The sequence below is a fragment of the Leptonychotes weddellii genome, chromosome 1, assembly GCF_054177405.1.
Source record: "Leptonychotes weddellii isolate Sample4059 chromosome 1, ASM5417740v2, whole genome shotgun sequence".
NCBI classification, from domain to species: Eukaryota; Metazoa; Chordata; class Mammalia; order Carnivora; family Phocidae; genus Leptonychotes; species Leptonychotes weddellii.
The window spans coordinates 43,510,582-43,526,522 of record NC_138369.1 but is presented as its reverse complement, the minus strand read 5'-3'; the positions used below and the strand labels follow the sequence as shown (position 1 = coordinate 43,526,522).

The 15,941-nt window shown below is 43.6% G+C and overlaps 1 protein-coding gene across 7 annotated transcripts in view; it reads left to right on the top strand.

Moving 5' to 3' along the window:
* The window catches only part of SRGAP3 (SLIT-ROBO Rho GTPase activating protein 3), a 331,526-nt gene that overhangs the window by 94,237 nt on the left and 221,348 nt on the right, over nucleotides 1-15,941 (top strand). The gene's annotated exons all lie outside the window — the stretch shown is intronic.

The window sequence follows — 15,941 nt, the reverse complement described above, 5'->3', positions numbered from 1 at the left end:
CACTGGGGAGTAGTAGGGACTGTGCTGATTAGCGAGCTCACCTAGAGGAGTCAGCTGCTGCTCCAGTCTTCACTGCCAGGCAGGGTATGAGCCCAGAGTGGTCAGTTCTTTCAGTGTTTCAAGGGCATCTGATTTTAAAACAAAATGTCTTGATTTTTATTTTTAATTTCTAAATTTTTAAAAATTTTAAATTAAAAACATTAAGACATTGGGTTGTCTTTTTTATTTTTGAGCTGTAAGAGTTCTTTTTTAAATTAAAGGATGGGGCACCTGGGTGGCTCAGTCAGTTAAGCTTCTGATGCTTGATTTCGGCTCAGGTCATGATCTCAGGGTCATGAGATCAAGCCCTGCGTGGGGCTTGGTGCTCAGCGTGGAGTCTGCTTCAGATTCTCTCTCTCCCTCTGCCCCCTCCCTGCTCCTGCGTGTGCTCTCTCTCTCTCTCAATAAATAAATAAAATCTTAAAAAAAACAAATTGGAGGATAGTTGACATACAATGTTACGTTAGTTTCAGGTGTACAATGTAGTGATCCAACTCTGTATATTAGGCTATGCTAAGCTCACAAGTGTAGCTACCATCTGTCACCATACAACACTATTACAATACCGCTGACTATATTCCTTAGGCTGTGCCTTTCATCTCTGTGATTTATTCATTCCATAACTGGAAGCCTGTACTTCCCACTTCTCTTCACCCATTTTACCCATCCCCCTACTCCCTCCCTCTGACAACCATCAGTTTGTTCTCTGTACTTATGGGTCTGTTTCTGTTTTTGTTTTTGTTTTTTTTTTTAAAGATTTTATTTATTTGACAGAGCACAAGCAGAGGGAGAGAGAGGGAGAAGGAGGCTCCCCGCTGAACAAGGAGCCCGATGTGGGACTCGATCCCAGGACCCTGGGATCATGACCCGGGGCGAAGGCAGCCGCTTAACTGACTGAGCCACCCAGGCATCCTGTCTGTTTCTGCTTTTTGTTTATTCATTTGTTTTGTTTTTTAGGTTCCACACATATGTTAGATCACATGGTATTTGTTTTTCTCTGTCTGACTTCACTTGGCATAATATCCTCTAAGTCTTTCCATGTTGTTACAAATGGCAAGACCTCATTCTTTTTGATGGCTGAATAATGTTCCATTGTATATATATGCCACATCTTCTTTATCCATTCATCTATCCATCCGTGGACATTTAGGTTGCTTCCATATCTTAGCTATTGTAAATACTGCTGCAGTAAACATAGGGGTGCATATATCTTTTCAGATTTGTGTTTTTGTTTTCTTTGGGTAAACACCCAGCAGTGGAATTACTGGATCATAGGGTATTTCTATTTTAATTTTTTGAGGAACCAACATACTGTGTTCCACAGTGGCTGCACCAATTTACATTCCCAACAACAGTGCACAAGGGTTCCTTTTTTTGCGCTCTAAGAGTTCTTTATTCTGGATACAAGTCCCTTAGCAGATATATAATCTGCAAGTATTTTCCCCCATTCTGTGGGTTATCCTTTCCCTTTTTTGATGGTGCCCTTTGAAGCACAAAAGTATTTAATTTTTATGAAGTTTAGATTATCTATTTATTCTCATGCTTTCATGTCATATCTAGGACTCTTTTGCCAAATCCAAGGCCGTGATGAAAAGCTCCTGATTTTCAAATAGCTCAGATTTTTAAGAAACACTATGCTGCCTGGACAAACCCATCAGTAGGATATTTTCAGCCCATAGCCCACCACTTTGCAACTTCTGGCCTACAAGTTGAAGTCCATAAAAGGTCTTGGTGATGGAGCCTCAGCCAGTTCTCCTGTTTTATCTTCAGTTGTTTTCTCTATAATAGGCCTGTGCTTTTACAACCACATGAAACCAATCCTTGTCTCTGAGTCCTCCATACCCCTTCCCACCTCCAGATCTTTCCACATTTGTGCCTTTGTTTTCTTTAAAATGTCCCCCTCTTCTCACACTTTCTTTGTCTGGCCAATTCCTGACCATCCTTCAGTGCCTGCCCAAATGATACCTTCTTCCGTGATGCCTTCCTAATAACTCTCCTAGGCAGAATTAGTGGTTCTGCCTCACATCTGCCCCCCACATTCTGAGCCTTATTATCCTTTATTACAATCTTGTGATTAGTCCTTTGGCCATGAACTCTTGAGGACAGAAATGCTCATGGTCATTTTGTTTCCAGAATGTGGTTGGCACAAGATAGGTTGAGAGAGTGGCTGGTAAGTTACTAATAAGAAGTTTTACTCTTAAAACTTTTAGCTAACATAGTTATTCTCTTTGACATGTGTCTTAGTCTGCCATAACAAAGTACCGTGAACGGGGTGGTTTAAACAATAGACATTTATTTCTCACAGTTCTGGAGGCTGGAAGTCCAAGATCAAGGTATTAACACATTTGGTTCCTGGTGTTGTAGATGGCTGTCCTTTCTCTGTATGCTCACATGGCCTTTGCTCAGTGTGTGGAGAGAGACAGAGAGCTATCTTCTTCTTCATATAAGGGCACCAATCCCATTATGAGGGCCCCACCCTCATGACCTTCAACTAAACCTAATTATCTCCCCAAAGCCTCATCCACCTCCAAATACGATCGCACTGGGGGTTAGGGCTTCAACATATGAATCTGGAGGGGGAGACACAAACACTCAACCTATGACAGCACCCATATTTTCTGTTCCATTGAAAGTAGGGGTTTTACTGAGAAAGGAAATATTCTCCATAGTTTGCTGAAGTTCCTTGTTTGTCCCTGATAGTGGAGATTTGGTGAAGGCCGATGTGTTGAAAGCCAAGGTGATGTTTGATGAGGTGATGTTTGCCGTGATCATGGTGGAGTGTGCATTCCAGGCTCTTTCCAGTTTGGGGAAATCAATGGATCTGGGGGTCTGTATTGGCTGTTTTTGGAATTTTCACCACCAGAGTTTTTTAGAGACAACCTTTCCTTTCTAGAAACCTCTCTTATTCATTCATTCCTTCACTTACTCACTCATTCATCAATGATGGTTACAAGCTATGCTTCGGGTTATATAACTTTCTTTAGCGGTGGGAGATCATTAATTTTTATTTATCTCTAGGTCTCAGTCATATATAGCAGTATCTCATTTTGTGTTCTCAGTAATTCTCTGAGGTAGTCATTATTATTCCCATTTTATAGGTTAAAAGCTCTAAGGTTCAGAGAAATAAAGTTACATCAGATTGCATAGCAAACAGGGGCAGAGCTAGGATTTAAATGAAGCCTTCCTGACTTCCAGTTGTAAAGGGAGGCAAGAAGCATGCCAAGGCAATGTGGCTCTGAAACCTAAGGGTTCCTTTATTGGGGGGCCAGTCTGGGATGGGTCTTAATCTTTGACTTCCTACCCTTCCTAAAACTTCAGCTCCCCTTCTAATCTGACTTTTCCTAGTGCTCACTGGATGCCACCTAGCTGTGTCAGATACCTTCACCCCGCCCCCTCCCCCCCTGCCATGGAGTCACCTTTGGCAAAGTGCCCACTGGAGATACTCCTGTAGACTTGACTGAGGCTGCCATATCTGCCTCTGTCAACCTGGAAATATAGAACCAGAAACCTGAGTGGTCTTCTAGTCCAGTTCTCCCACTTCTAACCCCCTAGATGTGGAAACTGATGTTCAGAGAAGGGTTCTGGCTTGCAGACACTTGTAGATCATTGTTCCAGGAGGGGGAAAGCTCTCTCTGCTAGGCCCATTGCTGTAGGCTCGTGCCTGGCCTCTAGTTGGTGATCCATAAATGTATGGAGTTGAATTGCTCTGGTGGGTGGTGCAAGCCCAGGTGGTGGTGATTGCCTGGGAGGCGGAGCTGAGTGGTACCTTGGAGAACAGGACGAGGCAAGGATATAATAGGGAAGGATGGGAGGGCGGGGAGGTTAGGCTGGGTCAGAAATTGGGTCTTCTCCGGGAAGGGATGGGGGTTGACTTCTTCAAGATGCTGAGTTTCAGAACCTCTGGCCTAATACAGGACCCAGCAAGTGGTGTCCTGGGCTTGATTTCACTTGTAAATGATTCATTCCTGATGGCTTGTTGGTGTTTATAAAATATCTTGGCTGGCCAGGAGTGGAATTTTGGCTCTTTTCTCTTCATTTGTTTAATCATTAGGCCAATTTATGTTTGGAGTAGTGTTCCCTGAGGTGTATTCCATGAAACTGGATGTAAAGAGGCTTTAGCTGGAAAAAACAGTTCTGTGGTCAAATGAGTCTTGGAAGTTCTAACATAAACTGAGTTAAATAGGTTTGTTTCCCACAGGACTTCTGGGAACCTTAAATGTGTTAAGTATGAAGTGCCAAAAAGGGGCCATGGACTTTTCTCAAACTTGTTCAGTCTCGTAGACATTTTTCATGGAATATCTCACACAACTTTATTCCTGAGGGGCGCCTGGGTGGCTCAGTCAGTTAAGTGTCTGCCTTTGGCTCAGGGATTGGAGCCCTGTGTCGGGGCTCCCTACTCAGCGGGGAGTCTGCTTTTCCCTCTCCCTCTGTGCTCCCCCCCACCCACTTATGCTGTTTCTCGCTCTCTCTCTCAAGTAAATAAATAAAATATTAAACAACAGCAACAACAACAACAACAAAAACAACAAACTATTCCTGACTGTATTCCCGAGATTACATTTTGGAAAGTATCAGACTATACAATTTGTGGATTATCCCGATTCTTTGTCTTTTTTGCCTTTTGCCCAGTTCCCTGATTTTTATACTTTTCTCAGAGGGCAGTTTGAAGAGGGGAAGAGGTAAAACAAATGCGTATCCAGCCCAGCTAAGTGATATTGATGTGGTGTTTTGAGGTCACTTAGAAAATGTGGGTTTTGACATCTCCAATTACAGAGCACTCAACCATCGATTTAAATGGTAATTTGGCGACAGCTTGCCCCTGATCAATATGCGTGGCGTGTGCCCGTCTATGGGTGACAGTAGGGGATGCCCTCAACTGCAGGCTGCGTTCAAGGTGCCTTGAGTGGACCCCAGCACTGCCCCTGGGATTGTACAGTCGATGCCAGGTGACAGGTGTGCTGAGGAACGCATGGAAGCCCACAGCCCGTGCACCTCAGAGTGAACAGAGATCAGCCACAAATCCAGGTGTATGAGAAATGTGTTTTTCTTTATGTTTCTGTAGCTTGATTTCCATTTCTCATCTCTCTTCTGCTGGGGGTGGCAGAAATAAATGTAAGTCAATTTGGGGTCTCTCCTGTTTCCTTCCATGCTGTGCCCCAAGGTCCAGGAGACGAAGGTAGTGCCAAGGGACATCTGTTGTGCTTTATCATCAATCTATTTTGGCAAATGAAATAGCCTCCTTCTCTTCGGGCCTTTGGTGGTCTGTCCATGCCAGTGATCCATCCTTCTTTGTTCCCAATCTCGAGACTCCTTCCTGTGTCCCTCTCTTCAGTCCTTCCGTGCTGTTTGCAAGCACCAGGAATCATCCTGGTGCTCACGTACCATGCTGGCTTGTGAAGAACTCTGGACATTTGTCTCAGGCCTGTCTTGCCATGCCCTGTCCTTGCTTCTCCAGTGCCTCCCTAGAGCTCTCTGGCTGGGGAAGCAGCCCAACTCCTCTGTTCTACAAATCTATATGGGGGTTCCCTTGTCACCCTCTTTCCCTGGGCTTGTTTGGGGTGAGGCAGGGTACAGGCTGTTTTCCTATAGATCCATAAAATCTACATACACTTTACTGACTCCTGGAAATCTTTATCCATGTGTAGATTAGAGGTGGTATCCTGGCTCTTTGTCATCAGACATTCCCTCAAAGCTGCTGTACATAATCCACATTCTTTCTATTCTCCCTGAGGGCTAGGCTTTTGAAAGTCAAAAGCCAAGAATTGACTCTTTCTCTGTTTTACCCCAGAGGCAACAAACATAGAAAGCCCTCCTTGCCTGAATCTGGTCCAGAAGCTCTTAAGGAAATATGGATGAAAAACCTTCAATATTTCAAGATATTAATTGTAGTGAATTTCTTTTCTTTTCCACTTGTACCATCATGACCCAGACCACTGTCACCTCTTGCTGGGATCATGGCAACATCCTTCTAACTCAGGGTTTCTCAACCTCCGCACTACTGACATTTGGAGTTGGATCAGTTTTTGGTGGGTTGTTAACCCACTAGACTCCTGTAGCACCCCTCTCCCTCCCTGAGCTGTGACAACCAAAAATGTCTCCAGACATTGCCAAATGTTCCCTGAGGGGGCAAAAGAGGCCCTAGTTGAAAGCCACTAACCTAACTGGTCTCCCTGATTCTTCTTTTATTCTCATGGCCTGTTCTTTGCACAGCAGCCAGCAGTAATCCGTACACAATTTAAATCTAACCATGTTACTCCCTGGGTCCAAACCGTCCAGTAGCATCTCATTGCATAAGAGTCAAATCGAGGGGCGCCTCGGTGGCTCATTCGGTTAAGTGTCTTGACTCTTGATTTCCATTTGGGTCATGATCTCAGGGTCCTGGAATCCGGCCCGGTGTTGGGCCCCTGCATTGGCCTCATGCTCAGCATGGACTGTGCTTGGGGTTCTCTCTCTCCCTCTCCCCTTGCTCCTCCCCCAACTTTTTTTTAAAAAAGATTTTTTTTTTTAAAGATTTTATTTATTTATTTGAGATAGAGAATGAGACAGAGAGAAAGAGTATGAGGGGGGGAGGGTCAGAGGGAGAAGCAGACTCCCCGCCGAGCAGGGAGCCCGATGTGGGACTCGACCCCGGGACTCCAGGATCATGACCTGAGCTGAAGGCAGTCGCCCAACCAACTGAGCCACCCAGGTGCCCAAAAAAGATTTTATTTATTAACACAGAGAGAGAGACAGAGAGAGGGAGAGACAGCACAAGCAGGGGGGAGTGGGAGAGGGAAAAGCAGGCTCCCCGCTGAGCAGGGAGCCAAACACAGGGACCCTGGGATCATGACCTGAGCCGAAGGTGATGCTTAACTGACTGAGCCACCCAGGTGCCCCAACAAATAAAATATTAAAAAAAAAGTTGAATCCAAACCCCTGGCTAGGCTTACAAAGCCATGTTCTGCCCACCTTGGCCTCCTTACTTCTCCACAATCCAAGCTTGTAACCCACTTCAGGCCTTTGCACATAGCTTTTCCCTCTCTCTAGAATCCTTTTCCCCTGGATTGTCACATGGCTGGCTCCTTCTTGGTATTCAGCTTTCAGCTCTCATGTCACTTCCTGACTACTCAACCTTAAATAGCCGTGAAGTAACTAGTGGATTAGCTGACTTGAATTCTCAGCAGAACACTTATGGCTATATGATATTTTCCCTTCTTTGTTTATTTCTTCTCTTTACCAGAATTGAAAGTCTCTAAGAATAAGACTTTTGTTTCCCTTGCCCATTTGTGTTTTGTTAGCACTTGGAACAGCCCTTGGTCTATAATAGGTGATCAAAGTATTTGTTGAATGAATGAATGAATGTACATTTCCTTTTGATGGACTTTGTGCACAAGCGTGTATAGATGTTCTGCTTCAGGGTACATGGGATTGTATTGGGAATTGCAGTTCAGAGGAACATAGTGAAGCAGATCTAGGCTTTCCCCAAGCCCTGAAGGAAAGGTAATTCAGGAAGATGAAGAATACAAAGAACAGACAATTGTATCTAGGCAGGGCTGTCCAACTCATTAGAGGGACCAGGGGGCCACTTGTAGGGATACTGCAGGGAATCCAATATTTTCTGTTAATTGTGTTCCTAGTGTGTGTCTGATATGGGGACACAAAAATGGGTAAAATATAGTCCCCATCCCTGTCTTGATGGACTCATAGTTTTCTAGGAAAGATAGTTACAAAAATAGATTAATTGATTATAATAAGTATAATAAGTACTGGGATAGTGCTGGAACCACACACACTTTGGGAACTGAGAGTGAAAGTGACAGCTTTGCCTGGGAGAGCTGGAGAAGTTCTTACAGAAGAAAGGAATTTTGAGTAGGGTTTTGAAGGATGGATAGAAGCTCAGCTGGTGACAAAGGCATGTCATGAAGAGAGAATAGCATGTACAAAGGCATAGGGGTTATGGAAGGGCCTAGGTACTTGGGAAATGGTGAGAAGTTTGGTATGGCTGAAGTCCAGAGTAGATGGAATGAAGTTCCTTTCTAACCATTGGATCCTATGAGTCTTTGACCTTGGAGATGGAGGATGAGGTTCTTATTTTTTTTATTACTTTTTTTTTTCTGATTATGGATATATACATGCTTGTTATTTTAAAAGTTTCTAAAATACAGAAAAATAAAAAAAAAATAAAAAAAAAAGAATCTAGAAGCCACTACCTGAGCCACCACTATAAATAGTCCATAAATAGTCAGACTTTATATCTCTATCTACAAATCTGTTTTATTCATATATATATATATATATATATATATAAGATAAAAAAATGGGACCACAGATCTTTAATGAAAAGTTATAAAAATAAAGCTGATAGGCAGAGTGTCATAGGCCTAGAGCTTAAAATGGATAGAGTATGGCCTAAAAATACACAGACTTTGTCAAGTAAGAACGTTAATCAATAAGCATGACCTTCTACGTGTTTTGATGGTCCTTTAGAACAGGGGATTGGTTTGTTGGAAACCATCCTACTGTGGTGGTTGGCTTGTGTTGCCACTTCTGTCCCACTGGATTTGTGTAAAATTGAGGGGAACTGAGTTGACTTATCAAGAACTGCCCTCCACATCTGTCCTAGCCACTCACAGCTGAAATTTTCCCCCTTTCTGGTCCCCTGTTGTCTCACTTCCCTGTTGGTACCCAAGCAGCGGTTCCTACCTTTGGCAGGAAGTATTAAAAGGAGAGTGTTGTCTAGGACAAAGAATTTAGCCTCAGCAGTGGGTTGCCCTTCCCTGCTAGTACCTTTCCTTTGGTCCACCTTTCCCTGTTGTTCTCTGCCAGCATCCCTGGTCACCCATAGTACTTTTGGGATTCCTGATTGCTGGTCTGCTTCCAACAGTGATAACCTGCTTTCCTCTTGCTTCTGATAGTTGGTGGGGGTATTTCGGAATATAGTTTATTTTAGATTAGTATGTTTCCCAACTCTTTGTCAGAAAGAAAGGCCTGGATTCCTGTAGGTAGGTAGAGCTCTCACTCAGAGATCGGAGCACAGTGGGAGGGGACGGCTCTGTAGGGGCACCTTCCATAGCTTAGGGTGCTTTAAAAGCAACAAGAGAAAGAGAGAGGGAGATGACATGAGAGGACCCTTACCAATGAAACACCTGAGCCACCTTCAGGGACATGAAAGAGTGGGTGTTGCTTCTTTGATTTTGTTTGTATTAAAGAATGCAAACTGGCTGAGCAACATGGCTGCTCTCCAGCTGTCATCTTGGTAGGGCATTTACAAGCAGGGTTGGCTATTACGTTACTTTTTACTTTATCAGTGGCCTCTCCAGACAGTATTTTGGATCTCCCAAAGATATATCTTCTTGAGGAAACTGAGGCAGAACAACAGTTACCTCCTGGCTTCTGACACCTGGTAACGGATAACTCCTTGACCTCCTACCCTGGCCATTTGGGTTCCTGATCTTTTGCCTGGTTGTGGTCTTTGGAGTTTATTTGTCCCTTGATCCTTAGCTAATACAGGGCTTTAGTCTTGGCCTGACCCTCCTGCTTATGCCCCACCCTGAGTATCTCTGCCTTGCCAGATCTCATACTTGGCATAATATTACCATCAAAACTCTGTGCCAAAAATGGCAGAGGCCCCACTGCTCTTTGCCAGAAACATGCAATTGTTGTGCTATCAGGAATAGTGGGGAAGAAATGTTGACAATGTGGTGGGCCAGTTCACTTTGATTTAGCTTAACAAATATTTATTGAGTTCCTACTATGTTTTCTGCCCTCATAGACTTTAAAATTCTGTGGGGAAGGTGGATTTTTAACTTGTAATGACAAAAATGTTGAGTGTTAGGAGGGGGTGGTACCGAGTTGTTGGGTAGGTGATTTCTGATATTGATCTATAAAGTTGAACCATATTGGCCAAGCTTATCTCCCAACCATCATTTTCTGAGCTATTTAGGATCTAGACAGAACCATCTTTCTGTTTAGAGAAGAGTCAGAAGCCATCAAAATATTGAAGGAGTCAGGAAGTGGTACTTCTAAGAGAAACATACAACTCCTGGTATAAAAGACAAAAATGGTTCCAGAAAAGGAACTTTGCAGTAGTTATACTCAAGATGGTAAATACAATTGTGGGATAAGTGCTATTAAGGGGAAATTAAAGCCAGGGATCAACTGAAAGCGGCTGAAATCCATCCTGGTTGAACAAGTTATGCTAAAGTCACAGAAGGGAGTTGAGTGGAGAATATGGACTGTGGAAGGAGGCGGGGGATGAGGCTCTGGATGGAATCTCACACACCTGGGTCTGAATTTTGCCTTATGGCTTATCAGCTGAATGACCTTGGATAAGTCTTTTCTTATCCAAAAAAGAGAAGAAAAATAGGGATAATATCTCACCAATTTCCTTATTTGGAAAATGGGGATAATAATACCTCACTCAAGTGTGTGTGTGTGTGTGTGTGTGTGTGTGTATGTGTGTGTGTGAGAGAGAGAATTAGTTGAAGTAACACACATCAGAATTTCCAGCACACTTCTTGGTACACAGGAACCAAGAAAAATGAAAATGTTAGCTAAACCAGTTAAGAGGGTCATCAGCATTCAGAGCCCTGGACCGTGAACCTAAACTTACAGTTGAAGCACTTAGTAAGTGCAACCGGTTGGAAAGGAGAGGAAGATGGGGCATCTAAGAAACCATGAGTACAGGCGCAATTGCCTGCATGGGCAGCTGGGAAAGGAAGTCCTGGCCATGATGCTTTCTTTGACTACTGCAGCGTTTTTCCCAGTGTGGCTCCTGGGCCACCTGCATCAGAATCATGAGGGAGGAATTGATAACAAACTCAGATTCTGGGGCTTATCCCAGACCTATTGAATCAGAATCTCTGGGGGGTGGGGCCTGGGAACCTGCATTTTTTAAGTGCCCCAGGTTTTATGAACTTGAAATATTTGGGCCTGAACTGTAATAAACTCATCAATTTGACTGTCTTTGTATCTTTTTCTTGAAGGCAAAGGAACATTTAGTAATTATGTAGATTACATGAATGAGAAAAAAAAAAACCCAAGTCCCCAGTGTGTATGTGTATCCTGTGCATGCATGCGTGCATGTGTGTGTAATACAACCCTGTTTTTTTTTTTTTTAAATAAAAAATGTGTGTCTTTATGTTTTGGGTGTGTATAAGAGTCTGATAGTTCTTACTTATTTGTAATGCTGTTTACTCTTGGGGAGTAGGAAAAGAATGTAGGTCAGGGATGAGGGCAGGATGTTAGTGATGGAATGGTGGAAAGGAGACATTTTTTTCCTTATATTCTTCCATTTTGATTGATTTCTAAAATAATGAGCATGATTACTTTTCTAACTAAAAAGCCCACAAAGTTGACAATAAGTAAGGAATTTATTGACAAAATTTCCTGCTATGGAGGATGCTCAGACATCAGCTGAACTATAAAACGAAAGTGGAAAAGAAAAGAAGACAGACAGACACCTGCCACAGATATATAAGTAATGCTTAACTTCTTGTGGTATTCATTATATATTGTAAGAATGATGGCTGAAATGAAATATACTACTTTACTGGATGATTCCCCAGTGGAAGTAGAAGGTGTTTCTCCCTGTTCTGTCAAAATTCTAAGAGATGGGGATGGGGTGGAGTAGTCAAGCCCAACAATTTAATTTATTGGGTTCATATTGGGAGCCGTTGAATCTGGGGTTTAGAGTTGTAAGACCTGATTTTCCATCTCTGATCTGTCTTTTGAGCAAGGCACATCTCTATTTTTGCATCCTTGCTTCCTCATCTCTGAAATGAGGGCGTTATCTACCTTAGAGGCTAGTTGCTGTGAGGATGAAATGAAGTGGTGTGTGAGAAAGTAAACTCTAGAGTGCTGCAGAAATGTTAATTATTTCTATTTTTGCCTAGCTCCTCCCTTGGACATGCTGCTATTACCGTGGGGTTGTTTATGTGTCTGTCTCTCTGTGAGCTCATTGAGTGCAGGGACCTTGTTTTATTCATTCCTGAATTCTTGTGCTTAGTGCCTGCCACACAGGAGGCATGCAAAGCAAGTTCTGGAATAGCTATCAAGGTTAGAAAAATACATGCACAGTTAGGTTTAGGCTTATGAAAATACTAAGATGCTCTTCCAGGAAACACTGCCTTCCACTTCTATTTAAAAGAATTAAAAAAAAAATTCACCCAAGTTCACAACAGAAATGATATTGCTAGGAGAAAGAAAAGAACTTCATTAAGGAAAATTTAATTGCCCAGTTTTCTAAAGAGACAGAGCCACATCCCTCCATCCTCATTACTGTCAAATGCAGGATGGCTGCTGGTTCCAAGGAGGGCAAGATGAATGAAAAGAGATTGTGAAAAGGCAAATCCTGATACTCCTGAAGAAAAGTCTCCCAAGAAACAGGAATGCCCCCTGGATCACCAGTTTCCTTTGTTGGTCAGAGCCCGGGAATAAGCCTTTTCTGGGTAACTCAGACAAAGGCCTTCTTTGGCCTCTACCCCAGAACTTGGCCAGTAAACCACAAAGTCCCTTATTTCCCCTGGAAGTGGGAAAACTTCCAGTTGCTTGACAAAACTGGAAGGATTATCTGAGGCTCAACTTGGGGGCTCCAGTACCTCTAAGACCTGGGTAATTATCATCTGAATGGGCAGGGGGAGGACTGGAGCCAAGTCTAGAAAAAGAACCCTGGGGTAGACCTCCAGTTAGGAAAGAGGGGACCCATCTCAGGTTTGGTCCTCTGGACCCTTTTCCTATACAGTCACAAATCTGCGATTTCTTCTCTCTTCTCCTATACCAGTTCAGCCTGAGGGCACCATTCGATGGGTTCATAATTGTCCAAACTGGTGCCAATTATTGCACGGACCGTTGTCAGCCTAGGTGAAGTCTTCAGTGGTCTGTCAAAAGGTTCTATCCTGTTCCGTGTTTTAATCGAGTATTTGGATGAAGATGTGAGCATGCTCATCCACTTTGAGAATGGTAGGAAACCAAGGACAGCAGGCTTCGTAATCAGGAACATGGTTATTGCTATTGAAATGCCTGAAGTTTGCAGCCCAGCTCTGCTGCTTTCTAACTGTGTGACTTTGGACAAGTCTTTTCATCTCTCTAAGCCTCAATTTCCTCATCTGTAAAGGGGAGATAATAATCCTATCTCAAAAAGTAATGTAGAGGATTAAGTGAGATAAAACATATAAAGCCCTCTGCACAGTGCTTTGCACTCAGTAAGGACTCAGTCAATGTTAGCTATTGTTATTAATACTCGCAGCTGTAAGAGTCATACTCCAGGCTCTGGAGTCCAGTAGATTGAGCTCAGATTCTAGCTCTGCCATTTATTAGTTGTGGGCAAAATTGTTTAACCTTTCTGAGGCTCAGCTGTCTGGACTTCCGCAGACAAGGAACAGTGATACCCACCTTGGGCATTTCTATAAAGCATTTAGTCCAGAACAGACACATAGTAGATGCTCCATAAACAGTGGGTTATCATTAGGATAAATAGCACCTCTTGCTGTGGACAGAACCAGGAAGCAGAGAGATCTTAATAGAACAGGATGAAGGACAGACTCTAAAAATGTGAAGGTAAATAGTATCTTTAAGAGCAGACCACCAACTTCAAGAGAAGCTCAACTTTTTTTTGCCTATTGAGCCCTGAGAGGAGTTTCTCCTATGAATTGATAGAAATGTGAATGGGGTGAGAACAAATTGGCATTTGGATAGGATACTAGACCTTGGGCCCTGATCCCATTCGGTCCCTTGGCCAGGTAGCTCTTGGCCCCTCCCCAAGAGGCTCCAGAGGGAAATACATGATAGAGGCCACTGACTGGGCAATGAGCACCGATCCTGAAGCTGCCACTCAGTACCCCAGTACTGAGCTGTTCTCCCCTGGAGAACTCCTTTAGCTGAGGTGGGTTAGGCATTCTGGCCTCCCTTCTAAGCCTATACTTGAACTTGACTCTGTTGCTCCAGAGTAACCAAAACAGGCTGAAGCTCAAAACTCTGACCCCTTCCCTTTAGGGACCAGCCTAGACAATTGGTCTGACTCCTCTCTGAGATGCTACTTAGATCTAACCTGCCACAAGGGAGAAGAGTCAGAAGTCTGGACCCACCCAGACTTGACCTTTGAACTCCTTGGAAGTATAACCTCTGGCAATTTTGGTCCATGAAGGTCATGAAGGTATTCCTAAAACCTGGCCAGTCCATAATGTTACCTTTCCTTTAGGTGGGTGGATTTCCATGCCCTTAATCTTGACCCTGACTTAGGAGTGCATAGAGTTGGCCTTGAGCTCCCTGAAGGTCAGAATTCCCCCCTTGTTGACCTTTCTTCTGTCCCCAAGAGCTTAACAGCCAAGCCTATGATTAACTCAGGGTGTGGCTCTCTCCCCCTGCAGAAGAAATCAATGGAGAATCCGTGACATCACTCTGCATCCTCAGTTCTGCTCCATAATGTGCCTGCTGTGCAGCCAGGAGCTGGATAGTTTACCCCCCAAAGATTTAAGAATGCCTCTTTGATGTCCCTCTCCTTTTCCAGATGTGTAAAAGCAGCTAAAGACTAAATTGAAAAGTTCAATGTAGTTTTTCTAACCAACACTGATCACCGGGCAGGAGGTGGTCTGCAGTCCAGTGATGTATTTTGTTGAGATGCACAGCAGAGTTGGGCAACTTCATATACAAATCTGTATTTTTCACTTTTTGAAAGTGAAAATCGATCTGGCTGTACTGGGCCCCCATTCCCACAAGCTAACAAATCAGCCAGAGCTGAGTAGCAGCCCCTGTTTTTAAATGAGGCATGCATCCTTGAGTCCCTGCTGGTTCCTGGGCAGGAGCTCTTGGATCCCTATGCACCCTTATCTCCCCCCTGCTGTTTCACTTACCTAAGCTTCCTGGTTTCTATAGGCATTCAGCATTGCCACTCCTGGATAAGTCCAAGATATTCTATATTCTATCTCAAATTATGCTCATCAGATGGGGTTGTACAAGGAGAAGTGAAGGACAGCATAACAAATAATTCAATATCTGTGATATAAAAATGCCTTCAACTTGCCACCATCTTTCAGGTTCACAATAGAGACTCCCTGTCATTATTTAAGAGTATCCTTCTTCACTTCTCCTCAAGGAGGAGTTTGACATTGGAGTCAAGGACAAGACATTCTTCCCTGAGAAGTGCTGCTGTGTTTGCCCCTGACCCACCTTGAGAGGAGCTGTAGGGAAGGTAGGGGCAAGGACCCTTCAGCTGCTGGAGGCCATTAAAGATTCCATGATGTGATGGATGGTATCCTTAGTTACCTTAGGTGTAGTCACTACAACACATTTTTTCTTAAAAAAAGATTATTTATTTGAGAGAGCATGCGTGCTTGTGCAAGCCAGCTGGGGGGAGGGGCAGAGGGACACAGAGAGAGGGAATCTCCAGCAGACTCCCCACTGAGCACAGGGTTGACGTGGGCTTGATCTCACAACCCTGAGATCATGACCTGAGCCCAAATCAAGAGTTGGATGCTCAACCGACTAAGCCACCCAGGCGCTCCTATGACACATTTTTAATAGTTAAAAATCCCTCAATGTAAGTTGATAGTTTTAACAACAAAGCAGAGTCCACTTAAAGCAATTTTGCTCAAACACCATGGTCTCAGAACTCCCCATTAGACTCTGAAATCAGACAGACCTGGGACTGAATTCCAGCTTCATTACTAATCATCTCACCTCTCTACCTCTCAGTTTCTGTCTCCTTAAAATGGGCACCCCTTTGGATTCTCGTGAAGATTAAATGAGATAATCCACACTTGGTATCTAGTCCAGTGTCTAGAACATGGGAAACACTCAGTAGTGCTCTCTATTATTCTTACTCAGATTTGGAGGGTTTGATTTGCTCCAAGAGTGAAATTTAGAACATCTACAGCAGAACTGGCAGCCTGGAGGCAAACTTAGACCCACAAATGTGTTTTGTTTGG